At 46.0% G+C, this 6,486-nt stretch overlaps 1 pseudogene; it reads left to right on the top strand.

Moving 5' to 3' along the window:
• The first annotated feature begins 1,725 nt into the window (after positions 1-1,725).
• LOC113887444 lies at positions 1,726-3,838 on the top strand (annotated as a pseudogene).
• Positions 3,839-6,486: the final 2,648 nt, after the last annotated feature.

The raw sequence follows: 6,486 nt of genomic DNA on the forward strand, positions 1-6,486 counted from the left end.
GCCCACACAATATAGTGATTACAATCAACAATACTACATTATAAACTTCAAAGTTGCTAAGATACTAGATGTTTTTAATTTTTTAAATTGAAGTAGAATTGATTTACAATATTAATTTCAGATATACAACATAATGATTCAAAATTTTTATAGCTTATTTTAAGTTATAAAATATTGGCTATATTCTGTGTTACACAATATATCCTCATAACTTAATTTTTTATGCATTTTTTAATGAGTATATTTGTTTTTTTGCATTTATTCATTTATTTATTTTTGGCTGCTCTGAGTCTTCATTGCTGAACTCAGGTTTTCTCCAACTGCAGCAAGCAGGGGCTACTCTCTAGTTATAGTGTGCAGGCTTCTCATTGCTGTGGCTTCTCTTGTCGTGGAGTAGTCTCTGTAGCATGGCCTCAGTAGCTGTGTGCCCAGGCATAGTTGCTCTGTGACATGTGGAATCTTCCAGGAGCAGGAATCAAACTGGTGTTCCTTGCATTGGCAGGCAGATTCTTAACCACTGGACCACCAGGGAAGTCCTGCTTGTTTATTTTACACATACTAGTTTGTATCTCTTAGTCCCTTACTCCTATTTTGCTCCTCCCTCTTCACTCTCCCCACTGGTAACCACTAGTTTGTTTTCTATATCTGTGAGTCTATTTGTGTTTTGTTATATCCATTCACTTGCTTTATTTTTTAGATTCCATATACAAGTGACAACATACGGTATTTTCTTTTGTCTGATTTATTTTACTGAGCATAATACCCTCCAGATCCACCCATGTTGTTGCAGATGGCAAAAATTCATTCTTTTTTATGCCTGAGTAGTATTCCACTACACATATACAACATATGCCACATCTTTATCCATTCATTTGTTGTTGAACATTTGGGTTGTTTCCACATCTTGGCCATTGCAAATATTGCTACTATGAACATTGGGGTGCATGTATCTTTTCTCTTTTAGGGGTGCATTATCTTCTTATTTTTATTGATGTATAGCTGCTTTCCAATGTTGTTTTAGTTTTTGGTATACAGCAAAGTGATTCAGTTATACTCTTTTTCATGTTCTTTTCCATTATGGTTAATTTCAGAATACTGCATATAGTTCCCTTTGCTATACAGTAGGACCTTGTTTATTTTATACATGTATGTTTTTAAATTAGTGTTTTTTTTCCTTCAGAAAAATACTCAGAAATGGAGCTGCTAAATCATATTGTATCATTTTGAATTAGCATATTCATTTTCTTTAGATATATACCCAGAAGTGGAATTACTGGATCATATGGTAGTTTTTTGGATATCTCCATACTGTTTTCCAAAGTGGCTTCATCAATTTACCTTCCCACCAGTATACCAGAGCTCCCTTTTAAGAAACTAGATCTTAATTTTCCTCACCATAAATAGAAATGACAATTATGTGACATGATAGAGGTGTTTGCTAACGCTATAGTGGTAATCATATTGCAATATGTAAGTGTATCAAACAGACACATTGTCACCTGAAATTTGCACAATGGGTGGCGGGACGTGGGGCTGCATACGCAGGAAGAGCCTGCCCAGTGACCTGGACCATCCCCTGCCTGCCTGCCATGCACCCCGCCCCCCGGGCTCCCAATGTTTGGGTGCTGGTGGCTGCGAGGCTCCAGCTCGAGGAGATCCCCAGTGCGCCTTGCAACTGCGTGCCCACCCAGGAGTTTTGGCGGGCACCAACAAGGCTAGGTCAGCATGGCAGAAACCCTCGAGTTCAATGATGTGTATCAGGAGGTGAAAGGCTCCATGAATGACAGTCGGCTGAGGTTGAACCGCCAGGGCATCAACTTTAAGAACAGTAAGACGGGCAATGTGGACAACATCCAGGCCGGGGAGTTGACAGAAGGCATCTGGCCCTGGGTAGCTCTGGGCCATGGGCTTAAACTGCTCATGAGGAATGGCCATGTCTACAAGTATGATGGCTTTGGAGAATCGGAATTTGAGAAACTCTCTGATTTCTTAAAAACTCACTATTGCCTGGAGCTAATGGAGAAGGACCTATGTGTGAAGGGTTGGAACTGGGGAACCGTGAAGTTTTGTGGGCAGCTGCTTTCCCTCGACATTGAAGACCAGCCAGTCTTCGAGATCCTTCTCAGCAATGTGTCCCAGTACACCACAGGCAAGAATGGGGTGACACTGGAATTCCACCAGAATGATGACACGGAGGTCTCTCTCATGGAGGTGTGCTTCTAGGTGCCGCCCACCCAGGAAGACAGTGTGGACCCCGACGAGGCCTTCTCCCAGAATGTACTGTCAAAGGCGGACGTGATGCAGGCCACCAGAGACGCCATCTGCATCTTCCGGGAGCTGCAGTGTCTGACTCCCTGAGGCCACTGTAACATCCGCATCTACCCCACCTCCCTGCACCTGCACACAAGATCTTCGACTACAAGATCCCCTACACCATGGTGCTGCGTCTCTTCCTGCTGCCCACAAGGACCAGCGCCAGATGTTCTTTGTGATCAGCCCGGACCCCCCCATCAAGCAGGGCCAGACCCGCTACCACTTCCTCATCCTCCTCTTCTCCAAGGATGAGGACTTCTCCTTGATGCTCAGCATGAACGAGGAGGAAGTGGAGAAGCCCTTCGAGGGGCAGCTCACCAAGAACATGTTGGGATCCCTCTATGAGATGGTCAGCCAGGTCATGAAAGTGCTGGTGAACCACAAGATCACAGTCCCCGACAACTTCTAAGGGCACTTGGGGGCCCAGTGCATCACCTGCTCCTACAAGGCCAGCTCAGGGCTGTTGTACCCCCTGGAGCGGGGCTTTATCTACATCCACAGGCTGCCCATGCACACCTGCTTCGACGAGATCTCCTTTGTCAACTTTGCCCATGGTACCACCACGACGCATTCCTTTGACTTTGAAATTGAGACCAAGCAGGGCACCCAGTATACTTTCAGCAGCATTGAGAGGGAAGAGTATGGAAAGCTGTTCGACTTTGTCAACGCCAAGAAACTCAGCATCAAAAACCAAGGATTGAAAGAGGGCATGAACCCCAGCTACGATGAATATGCTGACTTGGAGGAAGACCAGCATGATGCCTACTTGGAGTGGATGAAGGAGGAGGGCAAGATCCGGGAGGAGAATGCCAATGACAGCAACGATGACTCCAGAGAAGAGAGTGATGAGTCATTCAACCCAGGTGAAGAGGAGGAAGACGTGGCAGAGGAGTTTGACAGCAACGCCTCTGCCAGCTCCTCCAGTAATAGAGGGTGACAGTGACCAGGCAGAGAAGAAACGGAAGCAGCTTAAAAAGGCCAAAATGGCCAAGGACTGCAAGAGCCGCAAGAAGCCCATGGAGGTAAAGAAGGGCAGAGACCCTAATGCCCTCAAGAGGCCCATGTCTGCCTACATGCTGTGGCTCAATGCCAGCTGAGAGAAGATCAAGTCAGACCATCTGGGCATCAGTATCATGGATCTCTCCAAGAAGGCTGGTGAAATCTGGAAGGGAATGCCCAAGGAGAAGAAAGAAGAGTGGGATCACAAGGCTGAGGATGTCAGGAGGGAATATGAAAAAGCCATAAAAGAATATGAAGGGGGCTGGGGAGAGTGCTCTAAGAGGGATAAGTCCAAGAAGAAGAAAGTCAAGGTGAAGATGGAGAAGAAATCCATACCCTCCAGGGGCTCATCATCGAAGTCTTCATCAAGGCAGCTGAGCGAGAGCTTCAAGAGCAAAGAGTTTGCGTCCAGTGACGAGAGCTCTTCCAGAGAGAACAAGAGCAAAAAGAAGAGGACACTGAAGAAGAGGAACTAGCCAGTACTCTCCCCAGCTCAGAAGACTCTGCCTCAGGATCTGATGAATAGAGAGGAAGAAGATTCTGTCTCCTGGGGCTTGCCCAGTCCCAGCCCCAGTCTCCACACTTGTGTTTTGGTACCCGTTTTCTCCTATGAAATGTAGTCCTTGGATTCTGTACCATATGAACAAGCTTTCCTGCTAGCCTGCACTTCCTTGGGGCCTCAAGGGAGGCGTCTCACTCTGAGGCTTCAGAAGATGGCTCTTTATAATCTGGGGAGACATTGGGTGGGGAGCAGGGCAGGGCCGGATCCCAGCGCGCCTCCTGCCTTCCTGACCTTTGGGATGTATCTGCTGCTTGTCCTGTACAAGTTGCTGCAGGCAGGGGTCCTGTGAGGGCAGGTCTGTAGCTCCTAACCGGGGCCTATTTCTACTTTTATTTTGTATTTCTGGTCTGTGAAAAATGACCATTTAATAAAGGGAACTGACTTTGGAAAAAAAATTTGCACAATGGTGGGGAGGCCAATTATGGGTTTCTCAGGTGGTGCTAGTGGTAAAGAACGCACCTGCCAATGCAGGAGATATAAGAGGTACAGTTTCAATCCCTGGGTTGGGAAGATCCCCTGCAGGAGGGCATAGGAACTCACACCAGTATTCTTGCCTGGTGAATCCATGGACGGAGAAACCTGGTGGGCTACAGTGCAAAAGGTCCAAAGAGTCCAACACCACTGAAGTGATTTAGCATGCACCCACTCATAGGCCAATTACATCTCAGCTATAATTAAAAAAATACATTAATAAAATGAAAGGCCCAGAACCGGGATCGGTTGAGAGGGAGCAGGGATGTATGTGAGGGTAAGAAAGGAAGGGAGACACAGGAGGGATGGTATAGGAGAAAGTGGGAGGAGGGTCAGCCTCTGACACACAGGTGACAGTGCACTGTAGGAAGCAGGTCAGAGAGTGTGGGTTATTCTTTTCCGTGAGCCAGTGGTGACACTAATTTTTAAAAGCGGTGAGAATAAGTGGAAGCAATATAAATGTTCACCAACAAGTGAATGGCTAGACAAAATGCCATATATTCATACAATGGAGTAGTATTTAGCCTTTAAAAACAAGGAAATTCCAATACATGTTATAAGGCGGACAGCAGACATAGCCTTGAGGACTAAGTGGCTAAGTGAAATAGGCCAGTCACCAAAAGATAAATACTGTGTAATCCCACTTTTCTGAGGTATCTAGAGTAGTCAGATTTATAGAGACAGAAGGCAGAATGGTGGCTGCCAGGGGTTGAGGGGAGGGGAAATTGGGGAGACGTTGATGAATGGATGTAGAACTTTGGTTTTGTGAGGTGAAAAAGTCCTAGAAGTTGGTTACATAACACGACTAAACTGTACATTTGAAAATATTAAGTTGGTAAGTAAGGTTCCATCTCTTCTGATCCTCAAGGAGTGATGGGCTGTTCCATGCAGGGTGGTAGGACAGGGTATGACATCCAGTATTTGAGTACAGATGTGAGAGTTGGACATAAAGAAGGCTGAGTGCCGAAGAAGTGATGCTTTTCAACTGTGGTGCCTGAGAAGACTCTTGAGAGTCCCTTGGGCAGCAAGGAGATGAAACCAGTCAATCCTAAAGGAAATCAACCCTGGAAGGACTGATGCTGAAGCTGAAGCTCCAATACTTGGCCACCTGATGCAAAGAACTGATTCATTGGAAAAGACCCTGATGCTGGGAAAGATTGAAGGCAGGAGGAGAAGGGGACAACAAAGGAAGAGATGGCTGGATGGCATCACTGACTCAGTGGACATGAGTTAAGCAAGCTCCAGGAGATGGTGATGGACAAGGAAGCCTGGCATGCTGCAGTCCATGGGGTCACAAAGAATTGGACACGACTGAGTGACTGAACAACAACATATGTATGGGAAGAGGCAAGAGTCTGGGCTCATTGAGATCATTCCTTTCATATGTACCTTAACTGTCTTGGGCTAGTATCCTCTTTTTCTCCATCCTGAATCCCCTTTGGGTGCACAGTCTGGGGCTGCTGCAAGGCTCATGGCTTGATGGCCGCAACATCCTTTGTTTCCTGATGTGACAGGTGACATATTTTGTCCACACTAGTCTTCTATATTCAACTGTTTCCTATTCTTTCTAGGCCTCATTTCCCCCCCCCCATAAGCTGTGCTCTGACAGGCAGTTGTTGTTTTTCAATTCCTAAGTCATGTCCGACTCTTTGCAACCCCATGGACTGAAGCATGCCAGGCTCCTCTGTGCACCACTATTTCCTGGAGTTTGCTCAGATGTACTTCCATCGAGTCACTGATGCTATTTGACCATCTCATCCTCTGCCACCCACTTCTTTTGCCTTTCGTCTTCCCAGATCCAGGGTCTTTTCCAATAAGTCGGCTCTTCGCATCAGGTGGCGAAAGTATTGGAGCTTCAGCTTCACCATAGGTCCTTCCAATGAATATTCAGGGTTGATTTCCTTTAGCATTGACTGGTTTGATCTCCTTGAAGTCCAGGGGACTCTTAAGAGTCTTCTCCAGCACTACACTTTGAAAGCATCAATTCTTTAGTGCTCAGCCTCTTTATGATTCAACTCTCACATCCACACATGATTGCTGGAAAAACCATAGCTTTGACTGGATGGGCCTTTGTTGGCAAAGTGATGTCTGTGCTTTTTTTAATATGCCATCAAGGTTTGTCATAGCTTTCCTTACAAGGA

Source organism: Bos indicus x Bos taurus, chromosome X (assembly GCF_003369695.1).
Source record: "Bos indicus x Bos taurus breed Angus x Brahman F1 hybrid chromosome X, Bos_hybrid_MaternalHap_v2.0, whole genome shotgun sequence".
Taxonomy (NCBI): Eukaryota; Metazoa; Chordata; class Mammalia; order Artiodactyla; family Bovidae; genus Bos; species Bos indicus x Bos taurus.